Source organism: Eriocheir sinensis, chromosome 7 (assembly GCF_024679095.1).
Source record: "Eriocheir sinensis breed Jianghai 21 chromosome 7, ASM2467909v1, whole genome shotgun sequence".
NCBI classification, from domain to species: domain Eukaryota; kingdom Metazoa; phylum Arthropoda; class Malacostraca; order Decapoda; family Varunidae; genus Eriocheir; species Eriocheir sinensis.
Window position 1 is genome coordinate 9228729 of NC_066515.1, and position 27500 is coordinate 9256228.

At 44.6% G+C, this 27500-nt stretch overlaps 1 protein-coding gene across 1 annotated transcript in view; it reads right to left on the bottom strand.

Moving 5' to 3' along the window:
- Positions 1 to 27500, bottom strand: part of LOC126995288 (kin of IRRE-like protein 2) — a 299367-nt gene that overhangs the window by 172053 nt on the left and 99814 nt on the right. The gene's annotated exons all lie outside the window — the stretch shown is intronic.

Sequence of the window (27500 nt, forward strand, 5' to 3'; positions counted from 1 at the left end):
ACAAGCACCCTCAGCGATTTCACCCACGAGGCTTTTTGTCCAGGCCTCGGAGCCGATGCTCTTCAAATTCCACTACCAGATTTTATTTATCATCTACTCTTTTTTATTCTACTCTTTTTCTTATTTTTTTACCATTAATGATAAAATATCTACTAATATTACTAATTACATTACTACTACTACTAATAATACTAATACTAATATTACTACTGCTACTACTACTACTACAACTACTACTACTACTACTACTGCTACTACTACTACTACTACTACTACTAACTGTTACGATTTTAATTACTACGACTAATACTACAACGACGACAATGGCGATTATTGATACTATACCACCACCTCTTATTTCAAATGCATTAAACGGAGGAGGAGGAGGAGGAGGAGGAGGATAAACGAGAAGGGAGGAAGAGGAGGAAGGAAAAGACGAGGGCGAAGTAGGAGTAGGATAAGAAAAAAAATACAAGGAGGAGGAGGAGGAGGAGAAATAAGAAAATAAACACTGGACTGGTTACAAAAGATGATTATATGGAGAGGAGTACTAGCTCTAAGAGAGAAGGAAGACAAGGAAGCAGAAGAGAAAGGAAAGAAATGGAGGAGGAACAGACGACGAGTAGGAGCAACAGCAATACATAAACACGGGAATGAAGGAACGAAGTAAAAACAGAAAAAAAGAGAAGTGATGGAGAGTGGACAAAAATTGAGAACGAGGAAGAATAAAAGGGAAACAGGAAGAAGTATGAATGTTGATCAAGTGACGGGCAAGAAAGAAAGAACAGCAGAGCAAGGATGAACGGAGAAAGAACAAGGGGGGATATAAGGTGAGGGAAGGAGGAAGTCTGGAGGCCAGGCTGCAGCGGGCGTGGAGGAAACAATGGAACAAAAAAAAAAACAATCGAAGAACAACAGAAGAAATGATAAAGATGGTGTAGATTGGCTGCTAATGTGAAAGGGTTTGGGAGTAGATGCAGTGGAGGAATCGGCAGTGGGAAGATAAAAACAGCAATAGCAACTAAAGGGAGAAAAAAGGAGGGCGAATAAATGATAAAGTGGAAGGATAAGGATGTACATGGAATAGAGAAAGCGGCAAGGGGAAGAAAAAAAGAACAACAACAGCAAAAGGAAGGAAAGCGAAAAAGAAGTGGAGTGAGTGAAGGATGGACGAGAGAGTGCCGAGGGAGACGAAGTGGAGTGAGTGAAGGATGGACGAGAGAGTGCCGAGGGAGACGAAGTGGAGTGAGTGAAGGATGGACGAGAGAGTGCCGAGGGAGACGAAGTGGAGTGAGTGAAGGATGGACGAGAGAGTGCCAAGGAGAGGAGTGGTGAAGGATGGACGAGAGAGAGCCGAGGTAGACGACGTGGAGTGAAGGATGGACGAGAGAGTGCCGAGGGAGACGAAGTGGAGTGAGTGAAGGATGAACGAGAGAGTGCCGAGGAAGACGAAGTGGAGTGAGTGAAGGATGGACGAGAGAGTGCCGAGGGAGGCTATATATATATATATATATATATATATATATATATATATATATATATATATATATATATATATATATATATATATATATATATATATATATATATATATATATATATATATATATATATATATATATATATATATATATATATATATATATATATATATATATATATATATATATATATATATATATATATATATATATATATATATATATATATATATATATATATATATATATATATATATATATATATATATATATATATATATATATATATACATATGTAAATAACACAGGTTTCTGAGGCTACTGACAACAATCTCTACTCTGTTCCCTCTTACTATCTCTATCTTAAATTTCAATCCAAAGCTGGATGTTGAGCCTACGTACGCAACAACATCACTTGCTCTCGTGCCCACGACCTTGACTCTTCTGAATTTTCCACCATCTGGCTAAAACTTTATTGTCATTCTATTACTAAATACATATGTGCTGTTTATCTCTCACCTAACTCTACTAACTATGTAAAATTCTTTGACTAATTGAACTGGATCACATCTTGACTCACTCTCCCTTCGCTGAAATCTCCACCTTGGGAAATTTCAATGTTCACCACCAGCTTTGGCTTTCATCCTCTTTCACTGACCAGCCTAGTAAACAAGCCTACAACTTGGCTTTCCTCAACGATCTAGAGCAGTTGGTTCAGCACCCTACACGTATTCCCGACCGTCTTGAAGACAGGTTCAACATTCTAGACCTTTTCCTTACCTCTAATCCTTCTGCTTACTCTGTCAAACTGTTTTCTCCGTTAGGCTCCTCCGATGACAACCTTATTTTTGTGTCCTGTCCTATCGCGCCTGTTCATCCTCTGGACCCACCGAAGAGGCGATGCCTCTGGCATTTTGCCTCAGCTCGGCGGGACGACCTGAGGATGTACTTTTCCGATTTCCCGTGGAATGATTACTGCTTCCAGGAGAGAGACCCCCCTGTGTGTGCCCAGCGCATCACAGAGGTGATTGTCTCTGGAATGGAGGCATACATTCCACGTTCTTTCTCTACTCCTAATGCTAGAAAGCCTTGGTTTAATCATGCTTGATCTCGTGCTATTAAAGATAGAGAGGCAGCTCACAAAAGGTTCCGGAGCCTCACTCTCCTACTAACTATGACCTTTACATTTTAGCCCGGAATCGTGCCAAATCTATTCTCCGACTTACCAAAACCTCTTTCATCAACAGAAAATGCCAACACCTTGTTTTTTTCTAATTCTTCCCGTGACTTCTGGCACCTAGCCAAAAATATATCCACCAATTTCACTTCTTTCTCTTTCCCTCCTCTCCTTAACCTTGACGGGAGCACTGCCGTTTCATCTATCTCTAAGGCTGAACGCTTCGCCCAAACTTTCTGTAAGAACTCCACCCTGGACGATTCTGGCCATATTCCTCCTACTCATACCCCTTCTGACTTCTGACTCATAATGATGTTTTATATGCCCTCTCTGGCCTCAACTCTCAGAAGGTTTATGGACCTGATGGAGCGCCTCCTATTGTCCTTAAAAACTGTGCTTCCGTGCTGACACCCTGCCTGGTCAAACTCTTTCGTCTTTGCCTATCAACATTTACCTTTCCTTCCTTTTTTTTTTTTTTACGCCGCGGCCTATTGCGCCGGTAGGCTTCTTCCCGGTGGGGCCTGATGGTCGGCCCAAGGCTTCTTCCCGGTGGGGCCTGATGGTCGGCCCAGCCCGTTCTGGCGCAGGCGAGTGTTTATAGTGGCGCCATCTTGCATTGGCTCATGCTGCCCTCCCGGAGCTCATCTTTAATCCTAGAATCTAGAGTCCGGGTTGATAGATGGTTTTCTGGACAGCATGTGGGTAGTTTTAAGCCACTCGGCGGCGGCTGAAAAATCCCAGCTTGGTGACACCGGACGGGGATTGAACTCGCGTCCTCCTGAACGCGGCGCAGTTACTCTGTCGACTCAGCCATCGCCTCCTGCTGGAAGTATGCCCTTGTACTGCCTGTGCCTAAGAAGGGTGACCGATCCAATCCCTCACACTACCGCCCTATACCTTTACTTTCCTGTCTATCTAAAGCTTTTGAATCAATCCTTAACCGGAAGATTCAAAAGCACCTTTCCACTTCTAACCTTCTATCTGATCGCCAGTATGGGTCCCGCAAGGGGCGTTCAACTGGCGATCTTCTTGCTCTCTTAACTGACTCTTGGTCATCCTCTCTTAGCCGTTTCGGTGAAACTTTCTCAGTTGCGCTAGACATATTGAAAGCCTTCGATAGAGTATTGCACAAGTCTTTGCTTTATAAACTGCCCTCTTTCGGATTATATCCCTCTCTCTGTTCCTTTATCTCCAGTTTCCTTTCCGGCCGTCCTATCTCTGCGGTGGTAGACGGTCACTGTTCTTCCCCTAAACCTATCAACAGTGGTGTTCCACAGGGCTCTGTCCTATCATCCACTCTCTTCCTGTTATTCATTAATGATCTTCTTTCCATAACAAACTGTCCTGTCCACTCATATGCCGACGACTCCATTCTGCATTACTCAACTTCTTTCAATAAAAGACCATCCTAACAGGAAGTACACGACTCCAGACTGGAGGTTGCAGAACGCTTAACCTCAGACCTTGCTATCATTTCCGATTAGGGTAGAAGGAACCTTGTGTCCTTCAATGCCTCAAAAACTCAATTTCTCCACCTATCAACTCGACACAATCTTCCAAACACCTATCCCCTATTCTTCGACAACACTTAACTGTCACCTTCATCAACACTAGATATCCTCGGTCTATCCTCGACTCAAAATCTCAACTGGAAACTTCATATCTCCTCTCTCGCTAATCACCTTCCTCGAGGTTGGGCGTTTTGTATCGTCTCCGCCAGTTCTTCTCCCCTGCACAGTTGCTATCCGTATACAGGGGCCTTGTCCGCCCAGGTATGGAGTATGCATCTCACGTATGGGGTGGCTCCACTCACACAGCTCTTCTTGACAGAGTGGAGTCTAAGGCTCTTCGTCTTATCAGCTCTCCTCTTCCTACTGATAGTCTTCTACCTCTTAAATTCCGCCGCGATGTTGCCTCTCTTTCTATCTTCTATCACTATTTTCAAACTGACTGCTCTTCTGAGCTTGCTAATTGCATGCCTCCCCCCCTCCCGCGGCCCCGCTGCACACGACATTCTACTAATGCTCATCCCTATACTATCCAAACTCCTTATGCAAGAGTTAACCAGCATCTTCACTCTTTCATCCCTCACGCTGGTAAACTCTGGAACAATCTTCTTCCATCTGTATTTCCTCCTGCCTACGACTTGAACTCTTTCAAGAGGAGGGTATCAAGACACCTCTCCTCCCGAAATTGACCTCGCTTTCGGCCACCTCTTTTGATTCTTTTTTTAGGAGCAGCGAGTCGCGTGTGTGTGTGTGTGTGTGTGTGTGTGTGTGTGTGTGTGTGTGTGTGTGTGTGTGTGAGAGAGAGAGAGAGAGAGAGAGAGAGAGAGAGAGAGAGAGAGAGTGTGTTGGAGAATGGTGAGCAAAGGAAACTAATTAATGTTTTCGCGCTATTTCCATTTGTATCAATTATACTTTTTAATTTTGACTCATTTTATGGTCTCTCTCTCTCTCTCTCTCTCTCTCTCTCTCTCTCTCTCTCTCTCTCTCTCACACACACACACACACACACACACAGATAGAGATCCACACTCGCTACTTCTCTCTGCCTTTTCTTTTTACCTTTTTTTTCTTCATTATTATCAAGTACCTTCTCTCCTCCTCTTCGCTGAACCTTCCCTTCCCTCTGCTCATGATTCAGCTCGTTAATCTCCCTCACTTTTATTCTGACATGTTCCCTTTCCCCTCCGGTCCTCTAGCCGTCAGCAAACCTCACATCAAACAGTTTTCACTCCTCTGTGCCTCCCCGCTCGGACTTTTATTTGCCTCTTTGAATTATATACCAATCATTTGTATATTTCCTTTACTTCAGTAGTTTTCATACTTTGTAAGATATTAAGTTTTTGTTCTTTTTTTTTAACTTATCGCCACTTTCATCGAACTAATCATTTTCATAGCTCCCCTTCTTTATCACATTAATGTTTGATCCTCCGCTTTCGTCTCTTCCGCCTACTCCATCGCCTCTTTCTCCTCCTCTTCTTCCTCCACCTCCTCCTCCTCCTCAAACGGTTGTTCAGTAAACTAATGGCGCACGGTATCTCGGGTAATATTCAGAATCTCTGCTCTGAGCTCTGAGCGGAAATAGAGAGTAGTTATAAACTGTGTTTCATCTAACTGGATTGATCTCAGAAGCGGCGTACCTCAAGGATCAGTGCTTGGTCCCATGTTCTTCTTGATTTATGTTAATGATATCGATGATGTGCTCACTTGCAAAGTATCAAAATTTGCTAATAAAGTAACTGCGACAATCGACGAAGAAGCTTTACAATCAGATCTAGATCGACTTGCACGTTGGGCCAGTCAATGGCAAATGAAATTTAACGTTGACAAATGTAAAGTGTTACACATCGGAAACAATGGCAATCGCGTTCAGTACGCAATGAATGGCCAACAACTTTCTGCAGTAAGTTAAGAAAAGGATCTTGGAATCACTATATCAAGCGATTTAAAGCCCAGTCAGCATTGTTCAGAGGTAGTTAAAACCGCAAACAAATTGGTTGCCTTCATCAGATGAGTCTTTAATATCAAACGGAAAATGTAATATTAACTGTTAATTCGCTGGCTTGACCCCATCTAGAGTACTGTGTACATTTTTGGTCTCCCTATCACATAAAAGACGTAGAAAAGTTAGAACGGGTTCAACGGAGAGTAACAAAAATAATTCTTATGTTGAGAAATTTACCTTATGAAAAAGGTTCAAAGAAGTAAATTTATTCAGCCTATCAAAACGAAGAATGCGAGGCAATGTAATGGAAGTGTTTAAAATGTTTAAAGGATTCAGTGATATTAATGCGGAAGATTACTTTACAATTGATCGAGCAAATAGAACAAGAAAAAATAATAATTTCAAGATAAGTGGTAAAAAATTATCGTCGCACGAAACCAAACACTTCTTCAATCGAGTCGGTAATGTTTGGAATTTTCGATCCTGTGATGTCGTTGATAGTACAACAGTTACGGCCTTCAAAAATAGATTAGACAAGTATTTTGAATCCAACCAGCAACTAAGATATTACTCATTATTGTAATAACTTTAGGTTCTTTCGAATACCGGTGTCCTTGTCCGTTTTTATCGCCCGGTTAGTGGTAGCAGTAACGGTAGATCTTTCCTGTTTCCTACATAATTTCCAAACAGTTTTTCCATGCTGCATGGATTTTTCCCTTTCCTGCCAGCTTTGGCTGGAGGGATGGGGGGTGTGGAGGAGTCTTCTCCTTTGCTGTCCTTCATCTTGCACCTTTGATTAGATAGTAAGTGGAGCTTGTCACAAACAGCCTCGTAAGGACCAGCAGGTCTGCTGTTGTTTGTTCTGTCTTTGTGTTTCTTTGTTCCTTCTCCTCCTCCTCCTCCTCCCTGCATCGACGGGCTGCCAAGGTGCCCCGCGGTGTAGCCTGTGAGTAATGGCTAAATCCGTGGCATCCCTCAGGTGTTCAGAGGGGGCAGGTAGCCTTGTCGAACACCTCGTTAACCGCCCCGGCCAGGTTAAAAGGGAAAGGTATGATGGGACGAAAGTAGTGCAGCGAATAAAAGTTGAAGAATAAGCTTTGAGTTCCATTTCATGCGTTACACTTGTTCTCTCTCTCTCTCTCTCTCTCTCTCTCTCTCTCTCTCTCTCTCTCTCTCTCTCTCTCTCTCTCTCTCTCTCTCTCTCTCTCTCTCTCTCTCTCCCCCCCACGCCCCCTTTCAGTCAATCTCCAGCCTCCCAGGTGAAGGGTCGTGTCTACAAGCCAGTCCGGCTACCCAAGGTCTTGGTCAACCGCTCAGGTCAACACCTATTTCCCCACTCACACTTCCTGCCGCTCCCTCTTCCTACTCCCGTGGTTTTGTTTTCTAGGGTCTACGAAAATTACCTGGCCGTTCCTGTGCTGTGTGTGCCATTACGTCATACGTCATTGTCTCTTACCTGTATTCTTCCCTTCCTCTTCTTCCCCCCTTTTCTTCCTCTTCTCCTGCCTTCCCAACTTCATCCTCTCCTTTACTACCTGCCATGGTTTGTATTTCCTTTGTATTGTGTCTCCATGGAGGTCTACAGTCTAACCCAAATGAAACTCAACCAGCTCTCGTCCGCTTCCTGCGTGTCGCTCACCTATAAAAAAAATGTTTCGTCCCTTGAACTTCTGACCATATAAAGCGTCACGTCAACCAAAACACCAATAGCTGTAACGACCAAGATCGATCAACCTGCCCATGACATGTCCTGAAGGGCTGATTGAAATTAAATGTTGAACACCCACCTTCACCACACACACACGCACACACGCACAGGCATCAGGGGAATAGTAGTATTGGAGTAAGAGAACAGAGAAGAAGTAAATAATTCTGCAAAAGGAAAAGGAGAAGCAAATAATAGAACAACGGAAGCGAAACAGGTTGTGAGAGTATGAATATTCTTATTTATAGTAGTAATAGTACTAAAGGTACTAAAGGTAGAGAACTTGGATATTTTTTGTGTGCCACAACACACACAATCCAAACTTTTCTTTGTTGTGTTTTTTCTTCAGAGTTTCTGTTGTTAGAGCGAGTATAACAGCAATGCAAGCTGCCCCCTACTCAAGTTGTGAGCGTCTACACGGAATGCGGCACTACCAGACAGTCGCCTGAAGTTTGATAACTGCAGTCGTACAGTGTGTGGCTGTGAATGAAGTAGGTACAGTGTTTGATCAAACACTAAGTTTGACAAACATATTTGTTAGTGTGCAGACCGTTTAAGAACAGAAGGAAACGTTACATAGAAGTATTATATTGCAGTGGAAAATTATTGAACATGCATTTGTAGAGATGACAAAAAAAGTTGTGGAAATAACAAAAATAATAATAGAAAAAGCTGGGATATGACTCCCTCACTAGGTCTATTAGTGCGCCTCATTCCTTACCGGCGGGAAGCAAGACGTCAGCTCATATGACAGGTACAAACAGGTATTGAAGGGTAATCAATGATGTGTGCGTGTGTGTGTGCGTGTGCGTGTGCGTGTGTGTGTGTGTGTGTGAGAGAGAGAGAGAGAGAGAGAGAGAGAGAGAGAGAGAGAGAGAGAGAGAGAGAGAGAGAGAGAGAGAGAGAGAGAGAGAAGTAAATGGAAACAGACAAGCAGACATTCACCTTTTCTACCCCGTGTCACTCTCCCTTTATCGTGTTCTGCCCGCTTTTTGTTATTCTTTTGCTTCTGTTTATGCCCGTAGGTATTCCCTCATCCACCTCTCTCTCTCTCTCTCTCTCTCTCTTTGTCATCTCTTCTGCGTGTCTTTGTCAGCCATTTTTCCCCCTCCCTTGCCACTCGTTCCCTTGTCCTCCGCCTTTCAGCTTCCCTTTCTTCTTTCCCCTCAACCTTTTCTCCCACCTTTTATGCGTGTGTATGTCAGGTTTTCCTCCTCCGCCTGCAGCCTACACCGTATCCCTCTGCCGATCTCTTCCCTCTCTTCCTCATCCTGCTCCAACCGCCTTCATATTATCTTTTCCCTTCGGAGTGTGTGTGTGTGTGACCATATAATGAGGCAAAGTTAAAAAGTCTGACTGATACATTCTAAAATGGCGTGAAAACATTAATAGGTTTGCTGTGCTTACCATTCTCTCTCTCTCTCTCTCTCTCTCTCTCTCTCTCTCTCTCTCTCTCTCTCTCTCTCTCTCTCTCTCTCTCTCTCTCTCTCTGCATGTATACATTTAAAGCATCTCCATAAGAATAAAAACATTTTTGTTATATTCATTTTTTTTACTTAGAATAAAAGTAAATGTTATGATAATGTGTAAATAAAATCTAAGAAGGAACCATTGCCTTTAATTTGAAATGCAACGACCTTTAGTGCAGCTTTCTTGGTCCGTAAATTATAATTCTCTTGGGATGTCTGCAGTGAAATAAGGCAAATTCCATTAGTGAAAATCAAACTGGAAAGTTTAGTGAAGATGCGGATATCTGATTGGATTTATTACATTTGTTCCACCAAAAGAAGCGTGTAATGTGTATATTATAAAAAAATGTGAATGTGTGAATGTATGTCGTATCGCCATGGCCCAGTGGCGCCAGGACGTTACACACAGACGCTACGTTGTGCTTAGGAGGTGCTCCTTGCCGTGGGAACGGTGCTGATTCAGCAAGCATGCTATCCCTGTACCAAGAGAAGCCGGCAGATCAGAGCGGGCGGCGGACGAGGGCACAGGACTTCTCGGAGTGTGCGTACGACTTACGACTCGTCCACAAAATACTGTAACTATTCTGTGAATATATTTAAAAAGCAATACAACCATTTAATCAACCAGAGAGAGAGAGAGTAAATTAAGTGAACTCAAAGTGAACTTAACAACACATAACACACATCACTTAACTAAAGGCTATTGTGTTGTCTCACGACTTCTATCAACTGGAGAAAGGCAACGGTACACCGGACCTGACGTGAGATAGCAGTTCGCGCCTTAAACAAAAACACTAAAAAAACCCAGCTAACAAAAAGGCTAACAGAGAGAGAGAGAGAGAGAGAGAGAGAGAGAGAGAGAGAGAGAGAGAGAGAGACTGCCCTGAGGCAGCACCGGGAGAGGGCGTGTGCCCCAGGCGCGCTCCGGGATGCCCGGGCCAGGCCAGTGCCACTCACCAACCACCCACCCGGCCCAGACGATGCACCGACCCAATAAAGTCGCCCGTACACTACCCTCTTACCCAGTACACTGCCCAGCGCACTATAATCTCTTGATTGCTTCCGCCACTACCCGTACTGTGAGGTGAACAGCCCTTGTGGTCTTCAAAACCTTCACTCACCGTATTGGGGGCACACTATATCCGGCCCTGTTTCTCGCCGGCTTAGGACTGTGTAGGAGGCTACCTATGCCTAGTTAGGCTCATCACGCCCCACCATGGCCACCCTCTACAGTGTGAAGGTGAAATATAAACTCAATGATGGAGCAGAAAAAACAGCCATAGAGAGAAAACTCCTTGAATGCCTAGCCAACCAGAACATCTTGGTGGCAGACATAAAGGAGAGCTATGGGGGCTACTCCTTGTACGTGGCAGATGTTAAGTCATTTGACCACGTATATCTGGACACAACAGCCAAAGTCCTCGGCGACGCGGGCTTCACCCTATACACCCCCCCAGAGGTCAAAAGCCGCAAGTGCATTATCATCAAGAATGTACAGGGCTTGGCTGACCATGATGTGCTTCATATCAAACAAGATATTGAACGCATACAGAGCTGGGCATCCGTCACGGAGGGCATTCGCTTCCCGTAAGGCCACACGTATAAAGTCATGTTCAGAACACAAGACATGGCTGCCACGGCATGCAGGCAGGGACTGAAGGTCCTAAATCTAAGCCTTACGCCAGCCCAGCTGGAGGTGGAACAGTTTATTCCACTCACCGTGTGCTTCAGATGCTACCAGATTGAAGGACACACAACAAAGGAGTGCACAAAGCCACAAGACTATAAGGTTTGCTCAATCTGCGCAGAGACAGACCACACGTGGCAAGAATGCGACGCAGGGGAGCAGAAATGTGTCCTGTGCTCAGGCCAGCACTCTTGCATGGCCATGAAATGCCCGAAAAGAAAACAGGCACTAAAAGACAAACGTGCCAGGGTAAATGCCAGCAAGCTGAAACCTAACCAATTGTATTCTTATGTAGCCAACAACAATCAGACATACCCACAACCCGGCTCATTAGAAAACCAATTGAAGGTTGCAGCTATTACGGCTACTGCCCTATCTCAAGAGCAAAGAACGCCAGGCACATACCAGGCTGTCATAAGGACACTGAGCATTGAAAATGGCCTCCCATCACCGGCTAACACGAAATCAGCAAACACAGCCTTGGCTGAACTCGCTCAGACCCTTCAGGCCCTAGTCCCAAGTCTATCAACAACGGCCATTCAGACCCGCCCCCCACCCCCAGCGGCAGGCTCTGCCCAGGCTGTCACCCCAACCCAAACAAACGCTGAATCACCTCGTGAAGAGGTACCAGGGTCACAACTGGGGCAGAGGAACGGCGGCTCGACCCTTCCATCCCCCCCATCGCCCCCACTCCCTCAACCCTCGCGGTCGGTCCCCTCGACCACACAATCATGCCCACCACATCAGGACCAACACAGAGGTGCCAACAGAGCAAGCGCTCGCCCCGGGCTGAGGAGCGAGGCAAAAGGAGCAACAAAAACTGACCCCTAATACAACCATGTCATTCACACAACCTACCAATCAACTAAAAATACTACAGCACAATGTCCACCATTGGCACACCAAACGCATCAATCTAATAAACACGTACACACATGAGAACCCAGATGTAATCCTCATAAATAGCCATGGCCTCCCCAACACCCAGGCTCTAAAGATACCGGGTTATTCATGTTATCAGCGGAACAGAACAGGTGAACAACACGCTGGAGTGGCAATAGCAGTCAAAACAGGAACCCAGCACAAAATATATGAAGACTTCCACTACTCCGACACCCTTTCTGTTAAATTAATGACTACCCTCGGGCCCATTAATATTGCCACTACTTACATCCCCCCACGAGAGGACTGCATTATGTTTCCTGACTTCTATAAACTGCTACGCATACCTGAACCCATGTACTTCCTAGGCGACTTAAACGCACGGCACACCAGCCTTGGCCATTCCAACACAAATACAACTGGACGAAACATTATGAAAATCATCACCACCTTCGGAGCCCAGCACATAGGTCCAAATTTCCCCACGTTTATAGGCCACTCAGCCCTCACCACGCCTGACGTGATTCTAACGAATGGGAAAACATACCACAACACCCATGCCAGCCAGGGGCCACTAACGAGCAGCGACCACCTCCCAATACTGTTCACCATCTCAACCACTCCCGTTGTCGTGCCCTGCCCACAGCGGATGAACACAAAAAAGGCGAATTGGGAGCAATATAAGAACATTATTGACTCAGAACTACCTGACCTACATCTAGAGAGAAAAACACATATGACATAGAAACCGCTATCAACACCTGGTATACCGCTGTTAAAACTGCCCAAGCACAAGCAATACCCCTCACAAGGCACAAAACACTATCATACCCCCACCGCAACCAAGAGATTACGGACGCACAGGTACGTTTTACCAACATCCTCCGATACACACGGCTGGACGCATGATCTTTATCAACAGAGTTCTCCAACGAACGCTACAGGATACGTGCAAAACAGCATACAACAGGCACTGGGAAAACACAATAAAAGGCCTCGCCGAGAAATACAAGGACCCAAAAGCCTTCTGGCAGGGAATAAAACGCCTGCAGGGCAACACACACCACCGCCCCATACACCTAGAAAAGGGAGGAGTCAAAATACAGGATGACGAGGGTATTGCCGAAGAGTTCAGAGAAACCTGGAAGTCAGTGTTCACAATAAGACCTGAAGACAACGCTCATTATGACCAAGACAATGAACGGGAAGTAAAGGCATGGCTCCAACAGGACCCAACAAGAACCAGGCCACACCATACGATTGATCTGCAACGCCTAACACAGGCCCATCTGTTGACTATGGAAATAGGCACAGCCGAGCTCCGATCAGCTATAAACAAAACGAAAAACACGTCGCCCGGAGAGAGCAAAATAGATTAACAACAAATCAGCATGTTACCCCCCAGGGGGCTGGCGTACCTACTCACCATATATAATGCGATGTTAACAACAGGTTACTTCCCTCAACGATTCAAAGTCGCCACTCTCACCATGATACCTAAACCAGGCAAACTATCCACGGATCCCAAGAACTACAGACCAATCTCACTCCTAGAAGTCCCTGGAAAAATCTTCGAAAGAATAATCAACTTACGACTCAGATGTCACCTAGAGGAAAATAACCTTTATAACCCGTCCCAGTATGGCTTCAGGGCAGGGAGGAGCACTACGTCAGCTATCTCCATCGCCAGCGAAAAGGTAGCACTCACTAAAGGACAAGGACTAAACTGCACATCAGCAAAGCGTTTGATAAAGTCTGGCTACAGGGCCTGCAATACAAAATACTTCAACTCGGACTGCCAGAGCTAACGGAAAAACTGTTATGTAGCTTCCTTGATCAGCGCTCAGCTTCCATTCGAGTTAAGTCAGCAATATCCTCCCCGTTCCCCCTGCACAGCGGCGTGCCACAGGGCAGCGTGTTATCACCAACGCTCTTCATCACCTACACCTCTGACATGCCCCGGTCTGATAACAGAAGCTGTATGGATATATATTATGCTGACGACGCGACACAAATAGTGACCTCCAACGGTACCCTAGACCACCATGACGCCCTGGTCGTGCGGGAGGCGAACAGACTCAACACATTTGAAAAAAAATGGAAGATCAAAACAAACATAGACAAGTTCGCTGTGGTCGCACTCGGCAGGAAAAAAATAAATGACATACAAATACAGGGCAACACCATCTCCCGCCAAAAACAATGCCAGATATTAGGCCACACAGTGACATCCACCGGCCTGATTGTTAAACATGTCAACGACAAAACCATGACAGTTAAAACAGCCCTCACATCTCTAAACAGATTCTGGCACTTCACAGAGCGGCTCAAACTGTATCTGGTAAAGACTAAGATACTTCCTATACTAGACTACTTACCCACCCCGACACACATGGCTTCCCACACCAAGATGTTACAGCTTCAGAGGTTGCAGAACAAAGCGCTGAGATTTGCCACCGGACAGAAATACCCGTACACGGAAAACACAGCAGCACAACACCGCAGACTCGGAGTACAACTAGTCAGCACAAGGCTACGGGAGGCAGCCGGAAAGATATGGGAGAAACTAGACCAGCAAGACGACGTGAACTACACCCACGTCAAGGAGCTTGACGGCAGCACGAACTTGGTCCACCCCTGGTTTCCGCGCAGCTTGAAGTCACTACGAGAACAACCGCCTACACATCACTTCACACAAGTGACGCTATAGCTTAGCTTAGCTCTCTATACACAAACAATCCAACCCCGCCCCCCCCTCCAGCACGCCGGGGGTATACAAATAAGGTGCCCGATAAACAATAACTGCACCAGAACAACTAACGAACCTACACCATACAACTGTACACTCCTACTGTCTTTCCTATTCCCCACCTGTACCTCACCACTAACCCACTTCCTCTTCGTACTATACCCTTGATTAAAAAAAAAAAAAGAGAGAGAGAGAGAGAGAGAGAGAGAGAGAGAGAGAGAGAGAGAGAGAGAGAGAGAGAGAGAGAGAGAGAGAGAGAGAGAGAGAGAGAGAGAGAGATGGGTGTACGGGAAAATGTGGGAGAATGGCAAGCACAGTAAACTAATTAATGTTTTCAAGGCATTTTCGTATATATCAATTGGACTTTTTAATTTATCATAATAAGGTCATGCACACACACACAAAAAAAAAAAAAAAAAAAAACTCGATATTACTTTTCTCTACTTTTTCTTTTACTTTTTTTTTGTTTTTTTTGCCTTCTTTATTGTCAAGCACCTTCCCTCCTCCCCTTCGCTGAACCTTCCCTTCCCTCTGCTCATGATTCAACGCGTTAATCTCCCTAGTCCTCACTTTTATTCTGACACATGTTTCCCTTCCCTCCGGTACTTCAGCCGTTAACAGCAAACCTTACAGCAAACAGTTTTCGCTCTGGTGTACCTCCCCCGATCCGACTTTCCTTCGCCTTTTTTACTCAAACAATAATTATTATAGACTTCCCATTCTTTTTTTTTTGTCGTTTTTTTATTGATCGTTACTTTCCTCGTATTATTATTATTTTTTTTCTTCATATTCACCTTTTTCCTTTACCATACCTCCTCCCCGCATCGACGGGCTACCAGAGTGCCCCGCAGTAGCCTGTGAGTAATGGTTAAATCAGTGGCCTCACTCAGGTGTTCAAGGGCGGCAGGTAACCTTGTCAACACCTCGTTAACCGCCCCGAGACAGGTGAAAAGGTGTATCGGGATGGAAGTCCTGCTCTGCAAGGTAAATAATTAATGGGATTTGAGTTCTGTTCCATATTTTACACGTATTCTCTCTCTCTCTCTCTCTCTCTCTCTCTCTCTCTCTCTCTCTCTCTCTCTCTCTCTCTCTCTCTCTCTCTCTCCATCGGTGTGTGTGTGTGTGTGTGTGTGTGTGGCTGCGCGAGATTACCTCTCGAAAGGTATGCATGCGTGTGGGATTTCCTATGCAGCAAATGATTGAAACGAAAAAGCAGAGTTGAAGGAGGAGGAGGAGAAGGAGGTACGATAATGCAGTCGTGTATTACACATTTTTTTTCTTTCACTCATTATCTTCACTAATGGAAATGATTTATGAAGGCCACCACCACCATCATCGCTGCCCATCACCATTACCATTTTCATCATCATCGTCCTAATCAATCACCACCACTACAATCACTACCACAATGACCTTACTACATCACCACCACCACCACTACCACCACCACAGCGTTACCCTCGTGTCGCGTCGCGTGCTGGGACAAGAGCCTCTCGTGCCTCTTCTCGCTTCTCCTTTGTCTGGCGAGCTGTTTGGTGGTTGAGAATGTCGTTGAGGTCCACTTCACCTCCTTTTTTTTATGGGGAATGGATAGAAGTGGAGGGGAGGGGAATCGAGGGGGGAAGGTGACAGGAAGAGGTGGATGGATGGTAAAGGAAATAATACAAGGATAGGAAGTTGAGAGGAAGAGATGCACGGATGGAAGACAAAGGTAGGGATAGTAACAGCAGCGGGCGTAACAAAAAGTCTGGCACAAATGATGACAAAGGTTTACGGGAGAGGCAATGGTTAGGGACGTGATGATAGAGGAAGTAAGGGTAACGGTGGAAGGGGATGGTAAAGGCAGGGAAGGTAGAGAATGAAGTGGCATGCACGTTATGTGAGGCGAACGAAATACAGGTGTTTCACTTCCAGGCAGGGAATGTTGGGAAGGAATGGTTGGTGGCGTGATGGTAGTAAGGACGTGGGTATGAAAAGAAAGAATGGGTATAGTGGAGAAAGTCATGGCAGAAGAGGACGGACTGAATGAGGAAAATGGTATTCGAGAAGGAAGTGGCGGCAGGAGAGGGGTGAAAGGGGAGGAGAGAGGAGGAGTCCTGAGCAATGCCAAGGCACAAAGAATGGCGGACATAGGGGATGGAAATACAGAACTGAGAAAGCAAAGGGAAGGAATTAATGAGAAAGGGAGGCAATGAAGGAAATGGTATGGTAGAAGAAAAGAAGGTTAAGGAGAAAATAAGGAAGGGGATAGCTGTCATGACCGGTACATTATGGAAATGGATGATAATGTTAATGGAACCGTAAAGGAAGGGAGGGTTATAAAACTAAGTCAGGCGTTCTCCTCCCAGGTACACGCGGAGGTAATTTGCTGCTCCGTCACTTGGTCGGTGGTTTCAAAGGTTCTTGCTGCCATAATCCAATCCGACGGCAGCGACTAGCGTGCGGGGGAACGGGGGAAGGGATGGAATGAGGGGGAGAGCAGTGTGAATTTAAGTATGATAATTTGATTGGCTGCCTGTGAAGTCTGGAAGGTCAAATTCCCCGGCAATAATCAGGTTGTTGCATATCTAACTTAACGCATGCCCCATCGCTACGCCGCGCCTCCCGCCGGGGCTGTTAATCTGTCTTTCTCTGAGGGACACCATCAGTCTGTATGCCTGTCTGTCTGTCTGTCTGTCTCTCTGTCGCGATCCAATTTGTCGTCACTATTGCCATGATTAGAAACTCTCACCGAAGGCGCCGCAGCACATGACATCTCACTGGTTTTGGACCCTCCTTTTTTTAGTTTAATTCTTTGTCCCACTTTGTCAGTACTCAAATGATCTCACCGCCTCGTATCCCTGGTAGCGTGATCCGGCTTAAGTTGTTATTGGAGACTGGTGTTCGGAGATAAACAAGGGAAAAAGAAAATGTACATTTATTTAAAATTAAATGAAAGTAATTGCCTTACGCAATATTCTATGGTCAGACGATCATAACACTCTGGCATATTCAGCAATGGATAGAACATGTGACAAACAACATGTCTTAAACATAATACTACAATATGTGTTCAGTTGTTGCCAATAATAATAACACTCGTCATTCCACAGGCAATGGTTTGTATCTCTCTGCTTACATCACAATAATTAAGTACTCTCCCCACAAATCCTAATAACACATTCCTGTAGTATAATCTACTACAATTCACGGAAGCACCAAATTATATCACACCCAGTGGTTTCTACCTTTGCTTTACATCGCAATAAAATAATCACAATCCTGTCCCACTCACAATCCTACTACACATCTACATTATAATCTCCAGGACAATACAGTCGGTTTCCCTTAGATTCTCGTATTTCTACTCACGATTAAGATCACAACACCCATTCTCAGCTGAGTGAGTAGCAGCACTTCTTGAAGCGAGTGCAAGGCTCGGTCTGCTCATACCACCGATATCTAGGTCACATTTTTATTTGCTTGAGGCGGAACTACATCCTCGACACGCCTTAATTTTCTACATAACCAGTAGCCAATACTTCCTGTCAACAACCAATGGCTCGCTCATTATGTTATATCGTTTACTTCTGCTATTCGTGATTCACTATTAAGACACTCCCACAGTGACTTCTCTGTTCAGTTATTCGCTAATAGCATGTCGTTACACCGCTCGTGACACGTTTAAAGTCTTTTGAATGGTCGTCCACACTTTCTGACTCCGCGTACTGGGTATCTATTTTCTGTATCTGGGTCTGGGTATTTTCCGTAATCCACCTTGTTAGTGTTAGTGCTTATCAGATGTTTACGACTTTGTTTATCTGACTAATTGCTGTCCTTCCCTCTCCTATCATAATTACAATTCTTGTCTCCATATCCCCACCTGGTATTTGCCTCTGATTTTTCTTTCTTCTGGGTCCCGACACTGGTCAGGGCGGAGGAGGTTAGCCAAAAGGGGAATCAGGAGCCATTTTCCAGGTGTTGATTTCGCGTTGAGTTATTTTAGGTAAAGTGTCGAGGGTTTGACGAAAGCTGGTCACAGAATAGACTGCTGAGGTGATCAAATAAGGGGTGAGGCATTTTAGAGAGGAGTTGTAAGAAGTAAGGGGTTAAGAAGTGTTTCTAGGTGTTAGTGGAGCCAATAAGCTTCACGGACTACAGTTCCTTAGGAGCAAAGCCTGTTATTTTTCAGATGGAAGCAAGACTTATTTAGAGGAGTCCAAGGCTTCATACAGATTTAAAGCCTACGACGGAAGTTCAAGGTCTCCGGGAATATATTAAGGCGGAAAGGGGAAGACAAGGTACGTCTTCAAGAGAGAGGGAACGGGAAATCCAGTATTATCAAGGAGAGCCAGGCCTGGGAGAGAGGGAAAGAATGAAAGGTTGCCGGGGCGGAGGAGCTGCGAGGGTGAAAAAAGGGCGGGACGGTCACCCGCACTCCTCGGGGGAGCAGGACGTTCTCTTTGCTGGCAGCGCGGGCCGCGACCTGTAATTAAGCGTCGGTGGCCCGATAAGGTAATTTATTAGGTTAATTATTTAGTGACTCACTGTGTTGTGTGGTGTGGTGTGGTGTGGTGTGGTGTGGTGTGTGTGTGTGTGGGGGGGGGTGAAGCAGTTAATAATTAAAGCTCGAAAATTATCCCAACTATTTTACTTCTTCTGAGTGAATTCTGCAGCAGCAACAGTGCTGCCAATCACTCAGCCGTATTTAATGTTGCATCTTGATCCGCGCTTCTCTGGCGGAATTGAACGAGACCTCTAAAACATGCAGGATGCTGCGGGCTGAGGAGGGGCATGTGAGGCCTATGTTAGAGGGGGAGAGAGAGGCAAAGGGGAGAGCGGAGAAGTTGAAAATGGAGGTAGGGAGTTGGTGCTGAGGCTAACGTGGAAGGAGAGGTTAACGTTGTGAGATGAGGCTAATGAGAGAGATGATTCGAAAGCTAATATGGAGAGGGCGGGAGGTTGAGGAAGAGAAAGAGAGGTCAGTGTTAGGGGATGAAGTTTAAGGGGGAGAGAGATAAGAAAGATGAGGAAGAGGGTGCTGGGGATGAAAATCATGGCCAATGACAGGAGCGGCATCTCGGCCTCCAGTGTTGAGGACAAAAGGTGAGTGGCTCGTTGGCTCGCCGTTGTGTGCATTCCCCCCGCCTGAACTAACTAACGCCGTGAATATCCGCCACACCTGAACGGGGTAAATGAATAATTGCATGTGCTTGCGAACTCTGCGTGACCCACGACGATAGTTATTGTTGTTATTGATATTTGTGTTGCTGTGTTCCTGCTGCCTTTCTTCCTGATGCTGCTACTGCTCATATTACTATTTACTTTCACTTCAACTACTACTACTAGTATTACTACTAGTACTAATTCCTTCTACTACTACCACAATAACTCCACCTCCTACCTATATCTATACTTCAGTCTTTTTTTTTTGCTATGCTGCAGCTACTACTACACTTGTTACGACAAAGCTAATACTTCCACCATTATCAATACCACTACCGTAATGGAAAATGAAAATGAACATCACACAAAAATAAAACATACACGAAATAACACAAATCATGCACACACAAAACACTAAAACATTACACAAAAACATAATACAAAAACACACCATGCCCACGATAAGCACACCGCGCACAGAAAAAAAAAATAAAACACTAACTAAAAACAAATTACTCGCACGAAAAAAAAAAAATATACTGGAAAAAAAAGTCTAACATGGCGTTTCATCTAATGACACACACTTTCCTGTTTCTTTGTACTCCAACTTTTTGCTTTTTTGCTCCCGTGACATCACCATCTGAGGGACACTAATTAGTCACAGCCCGGTGGTGAAAAGAGAGAGAGAGAGAGAGAGAGAGAGAGAGAGAGAGAGAGAGAGAGAGAGAGAGAGAGAGAGAGAGACCGGAATTGGGTGAGAGTGTGGAGTCCAGGACGAATTCCAAAACACATTCCAAAGGTTTGTCCCACAGACACGCCGGAAAAGAGAAAGCGGAGAGACGAGGAGAAAGTAAGAAAAAGAGGAAACATGCAAATCGGCTCAAACGATGGAAGAGGAAACAGACGATAAAAATAAAATAAGGAGAAATAGGAAAAGGAGGGACATAGACACAGGGAAGGAAGGAAGGAAGGAAAGGAGATTATTAAGTGAGACAAAGAAGAGAGAGAAAACGAGAGAAGGATGGAACAGTGAGGAGAGGGTCGAAGGAAAACACAGACGTCACTCCTTCAGCCGAAAACACCCGGTAATGGTCCCTCGTGCCCCGTGCAGTGACACCTGAAGTAGACACCTCCCCCCTTCCCCTTCCTTCCTTACACCTGAGTGATACAGCCGGCACCAAAAAAATCGTCGTGCCAATGGAGGGAAAGACAGAGAAGGGAAGATAGGAGAGAGATCAAGATAGAGGGAGAGAGGGTGATAAACAGGACAGGCAAAAATAAATGCAGACACAAACACAAACAGTTACAAGAAGAAAAGTAGCAAATCAGAAAGAAAAAAAAACGCAGAAAGAGGTTGAAAGAAGCATATGAAATAGGTGAACACGTGGGAAAGGGAAGGTGAAAGAGAGCAAAAGGAGTCTAGTATTACCAAAGAAAATAAAGCAGCTGTGTTCTTCCAGTGGTAACAGAAAGCCTGCCGTTTGCCTCTGTGTGTGTGTGTATAACTCACCACGGCCTGATCACGAGTTGGACTCGTTTTCGCCAGCAGGTACCCTCCCGACAAGAGCAAGTGTTCATTATCGTCGATCTCTGGGTACTGCCAGGATCTCACACACCACACACCCCATCCCCCTTGCTCAAGGGGGGATAGTAACCACTCCTAGCCAACCGAAAGAATCCGGCCTGAGCGGGGCTCGAACCGCCGCCTGTCTGGCCGTGTGTGTGTGTGTGTGTGTGTGTGTGGTAAAGGGAAGGAAGAACGAAAGTCAAACGGTTAACGTCTTTCATCATCCACTTCTAAGTCCCAGTCTCCATCCTCCAATGTTTCTTCCACCTTTCACTTATCTTCCTTTTTCCCTCTCCCTTTCGTCCTTTTTCCCTCTTCCTTTCGTCTCTCACTTTCTTGTCTTTTCCTTTCCCTACATTTAGCTTTGCTCAAAACACATTGAATCTTTCCTTATATATTCGTGCTCTTAAATCCGCGTGTTATCAATGTAGAAAGAATTAATAATATAGACACCGTTTTCGAGAAATTAATTTATACAGTAACTTATTAATAACAACTGTAAATGGTGAATCCACAAGTGATGATAAAGAAATCGCTAACATATTGAATTGCCCCTATTGGGGATATTCTCAATAACGTCAATCGTCTGCAACATTTTGAAGACGATCATTATTGGAAATATGGTAAAGTTTTTTTTTGATTTCTTCAACTACATCTTTAATGTATACGATGAAAGTCAATCACTAGACATTGTATATTTGGACTTTCAGAAACCGACCGTAAACAGAGAGTTGTTATGAATGGTATATAATCTGACTGGCGAGATGTCAAAAGCGGTGTTCCACAGGGGTCGGTGTTGGGACCTGTTCTGTTTTTAGTGTACGTAAATGACATTGACGAGGGGCTATCGTATAAAATAACGAAATTTGCCGACGACACAAAAATAGCCAGCAGAGTCATACGACAATGGATAAAGAACACTTCGAAGCTGATCTTGGACGTTTAAGTAGTTGGGCACGAACATGGCAAATTAATTTCAATATTGAAAAGTGCAAGGTTATGCATATCGGAATCAAAAACAATCTTATTCATTATCAAATTAACGGAGTGCGACTTTCTGAAGCCAGCAAAGAAAAAGATCTTGGAGTAATGATTTCGAACGCTGCCAACAAACTGATCGGATATATTGGTCGTACATTTGAGCACAAATCAGAAAAAGTTATATTGACACTGTACAATTCGTTAGTTCGCCCACATCTTGAGTATTGCGTTCAGTTTTGGTCTCCCTATTACGGAAAATATATAGATAAACTCGAGAGGGTGTATATATATATATATATATATATATATATATATATATATATATATATATATATATATATATATATGTGGCAAAAACTACCACCTGAAGACCACCCATCAACCCGGACTCTAGAGGAAACCGTCCAAGCGAATCAAGAACGAGTTTCGGGGGCATGAGCCAATGCAAGATAAACAATTTCTTCCATTACGAGAGAGAAAGAACAAAACTTTTTTGTTTGTTTGTTTAATAAAAAAAAAGTTAATTTGTTTTGATGTTTGTTTTATACTTCATTGTCCCAGAAAAAAATCAGCCAAGAAAATGGGTGTGCTATCCCAGCAAAATCATTTCTTATACCTAAAAAAGTGTATACTCCGCTTCCTAGTGTACTTAATATTGATATTAAAGACTATGCGTGTCTTGTTATGGGAATTTTTTTCTGTGCTTAGTGACTCGAAAAAAAATTGCATCTAGAGTTGCAGTTCGAATTCCTTATTTTTTTTCTGAAAGCTCAAAGAATATTTATCTTTGGACTTGCTTTCTGTGGGACTAGTGAAAGTAACAAGGAGAGTGCTTTTATGGAGTTCAGAATTTTACTGTCGGGAAATTAATTTTCTTAATGTCTGGTCAGAACAAGTGCCTTAACTATGAATTGTGTTATTCTGTCTGTTCTTTGCAAATAAAATAGAAAAAGAAATCCACCAAGCCAATATTAAGCATTTTGACATGCACTAAATAAATGTGTTATATTGTAATTTCATATACTTATTGAATTCAAACGAGAAGGAAAGTATGACTAAAATTCGGTAACTGTCTTGTTTTACCTTTATTCATTTGCTGATAACTAAGGTTTTTAGGATCATATCATCTTCGAGTGTTACGTAACTACCATTGATTATCAGTGCCGTCCATATGCATTAATAGAAAGGTAAAGAATATGTGTATGTGACTGGGAGCAGTAAACGAAACTAAGATGTGTGACACAAGAGGTAACAGTCGTTGGAAGGAACTGTTGCAAAAAATAAAAATACAGAAGGGTAATGGTGGCCTTAGAAAGAAAGTAATGGCAATATGCACACTAAAGGTAGCAGCAACGTAACAAAACAACAACAAAAAAACATAAGGGGAGAGAGAGAGAGAGAGAGAGAGAGAGAGAGAGAGAGAGAGAGAGTGGGAGGGACGTGAAACGAAGGAGAGATAATATGATGCTAGATAGAGAGGACTCTCAAAAGAATGCGTGAAAGATTAAAAACAACTACGAAATAAATAAACCAAGGCTTACCAAGAAAATACCCGAAATCATACAAAAACGACATAAATCGCTCATATAACAACTCGTACCAAACATTAATACCTACAATTAAAGTTTGAATCGCCACAGAACAAACAAATGTGCAAGATATGATGCAAACCGCCCCGCGGCCAGCCCCGCCACACGACGACCAAGCACCGCAGTGCGGCGGCCCCGTGTGTTCACGGCACGGCGGTCGCCGTAGTTTCGCGGGGTTTATTTTCCTCTTTTTTCTTCGTGCTTACTTATATTTTACTTTTTTCATCTCTTTTACCCTTCATTTTTTCTTGCTATACACCACACTCAAATGGCCAGCAGGACGGAGATGAGCACCGCCTCCACGCGCAGCTATAGCGTGTGCTGCTAACTCTACCTTTACCTATTATATTTCTTTGTCTTCCTCTTACACCTCTAGAACCACCTCTTCTACCTCTTTCTCCATATATTTTCCTTCATCAACTACTTTTCGCTTTCAGTTTTTCCTCTCTCCCCTCCCTTTCCTTCTTCCAGGCGTGCAGTCGGGTCCTGCCAGAGGGTTTTCTGGGGGTCGTGTGAGAAAAGTAAAAGGAATTATCGGGGGACGGATTTGGGTCGCCGCGGTGCATGAAGGCACGGCCGGAGGGGCGCTTGATCCCCCTCACTACGTCCTGCTCCACGCTTCTCCAACAATGGTGAGCTGTTTTCTTTGGTTATTCTTCTTTGCCATTTTTTCGAGTGATTTTTTTAAAAAAAGTTTTTAAGTGAAGTTTGTGTTGTCATTTTAATTTTCGTATTAGTCGCCCTGGTCCACTACATAGTACACGTTTCATCTTGTTGTTTAACTTAAAGTAGTAGGGGAAGTAAAGTATCATTAACATCATTACTAGTAATAGTAGTAGTGCTTTTAGTGGTGATGGTAATAGTAGTACAAGTAGACGTGTAGTAGTAGTGCCAATAACCGTAGAAGTTGTAGCATTTCTTGTTGTTATTGGAGGAGGAAAAATCATCATTAGCAGCAGCAGTATTTCATTCACAACACGTAACGTAGCACTGAACAGCTACACAGAACAATGTAATGCAATTTATGAAACAGAGTTATTTTGAACTTTTTACACCTATGTATATTGGCGACTCTCTCTCTCTCTCTCTCTCTCTCTCTCTCTCTCTCTCTCTCTCTCTCTCTCTCTCCACCTGCCTACCGTCCGCTTTTCGGCCCAAATGAAGAGCAGCAATAATTTGTGCATTGCGTTCCTTGGCGAGCATTAACTCAGGCAACGCAGGCCGCCCCCCTCCCCACCCCTCCTTCAGGACACCAGGGAGAAGGACAAAGTGTGAAGAGGAGGAGGAGAGGAGTAGGAGACAAAGGAATGGGATTAACAAGTAGTAAGAGGAGGAATAATACCATATCCACTTCCTCCCCACACGCTGCAGAGAGAAAAGGGAGGGACAAGGAAGAGGAGAAGTAAAAGGAATAGAGGAAAGCAGATGGGAGAAAAGAAAGGTAGTAGCAGGGAGCAGAGGTAGGGGAGGGAACGAGATGGGACGGGAGGAGACGGGAGGGGAGGGGAGGGAATGGTAAGGGGAAGCGAAGGGAGAGGATTGGAGGGGAGATGAGAGAAGGAGCGCGGAAGATGGGGGATAGAGGTAGGGGGTGGGGGAGGGGAGCACACTCACGCCACTCCATACTTCCTTCACATGCACAGTATCGATGTTACTGAACAACACAAATGCACTGTACTCCATATTTTTATTACTGCCGTTTTATTTCTGTGTGCTGGGATACGTCCTATTTCTCTATCTGTCTTTGTCTGTGTCTGTCTGTGTCCGTCTGTGTCTGTGTCTGTCTGTGTTTGTGTCTGTCTGTGTCTGTGTCTTCCTGTGTCTGTCTGTCTGTCTGTGTCTGTCTGTGTCTGTCTGTTTGTGTCTATCTGTGTCTGTGTCTGCCTGTGTCTGTCTGTGTCTGTCTGAGTCTGTGTCTGTGTCTGTGTCTGTGTCTGTCTGTGTCTGTGTCTGTCTGTGTCTGTGTCTGTCTGTGTATGTGCCTGTCTGTGTCTGTGTCTGCCTGTGTCTGTGTCTGCCTGTGTCTGTGTCTACCTGTGTCTGTGTCTGTCTGTATCTGTGTCTCTCTGTGTCTGCCTGTGTCTGTGTCTGCCTGTGTCTGTCTGTGTCTGTCTGGGTCTGTCTATCTGTGTCTGTCTGTTTGTGTCTGTCTGTTTGTGTCTGTATGTTTGTGTCTGTCTGCCTGTCTGTGTCAATCTGTCTCTGCCTGTGTCTGTCTGTCTGTCTGTCTGTGTCTGAGTCTGGCTGTCCGTGTCTGTGTCTGTCTGTCTGTGTCTGTATGTCTGTGTCTGTCTGTCCGTGTCTGTGTCTGTCTGTGTCTGTGTCTGTCTGTCTGTGTCTGCCTGTCTGTGTCTGTCTGTCTGTGTATGTGTCTGTCTGTATGTGTCTGTCTGTCTGTGTATGTCTGTCTGTGTATGTCTGTCTGTGTCTGTGTATGTCTGTGTCTGTGTCTGTGTCTGTCTGTCTGTTTGTTTGTGTCTGTTTGTGTCTGTGTCTGTGTATGTCTGTCTGTGTCTGTGTCTGTCTGTCTGTGTCAGTCTGTGTCTGTGTCTGTCTGTCTGTGTCTGTCTGTCTGTGTCTGTGTCTGTCTGTCTGTTTGTCTGTGTCTGTCTGTGTCTGCCAGTGTCTGTCTGTGTATGTCTGTCTGTCTGTGTATGTCTGTCTGTGTATGTCTGTATCTGGGTCAGTGTCTGTCTGTGTGCCTGTGTCTATCTGTGTATGTCTGTCTGTGTCTGTGTGTGTCTGTTCCTGTGTCTCTGTGTATGTCTGTGTCTGTTTCTGTCGTTGTCTATCTGTGTCTGTGTCTGTCTGTGTCTGTGTCTGTCTGTGTCTGTGTCTGTCTGTGTATGTCTGTGTCTGTGTTTGTCTGTGTCTGTCTGTCTGTGTCTGCCCGTGTCTGTGTTTGTCCGTGTCTGTGTCTGTCTGTCTATGTCTGTCTGTGTCCGTGTCTGTATGTGTCTGTTTCTGTCTATGTGTGTGTGTTTCTGTCTGTGTCTGTGCCTGTGTGTCTGTGTCTGTGTGTCTGTGTCTGTCTGTGTATGTGCCTCTTTGTCTGTCTGTCTGTGTCTGTCTGTGTCTGTATGTCTGTGTCTATCTGTGTCTGTTCTGTCTATGTGTGTGTGTGTGTGTGTGTGTGTGTGTGTGTGTGTGTGTGTGTGTGTGTGTGTGTGTGTGTGTGTGTGTGTGTCTGTGTCTGTGTATGTGCCTGTTTGTCTGTCTGTGTCTGTTTGTTTATCTGTGTCTGTTTGTGTCTGTCTGTGTTTGTCTGTTTGTCTGTGTCTGTTTGTCTGTGTCTATGTCTGTCTGTGTATGTGTCTGTCTGTGTATGTGTCTGTCTGTGTATGTGTCTGTCTGTGTCTGTCTGTCTGTGTCTGTCAGTCTGTGTCTGTCTGTTTGTGTCTGTCTGTATGTGTCTGTCAGTCTGTGTCTGTGTCTGTCTGTCTGTGTCTGTATGTATGTGTCTTTCGGTCTCTGTCTGTGTCTGTCAGTCTGTGTCTGTGTCTGTCTGTCTGTGTCTGTCTGTCTGTGTCTGTCAGTCTGTGTCTGTGTTTGTCTGTCTGTGTCTGTGTGTCTGTGTCTGTCTGTGCATGTGTCTGTGTATGTCTGTATATGTCTGTC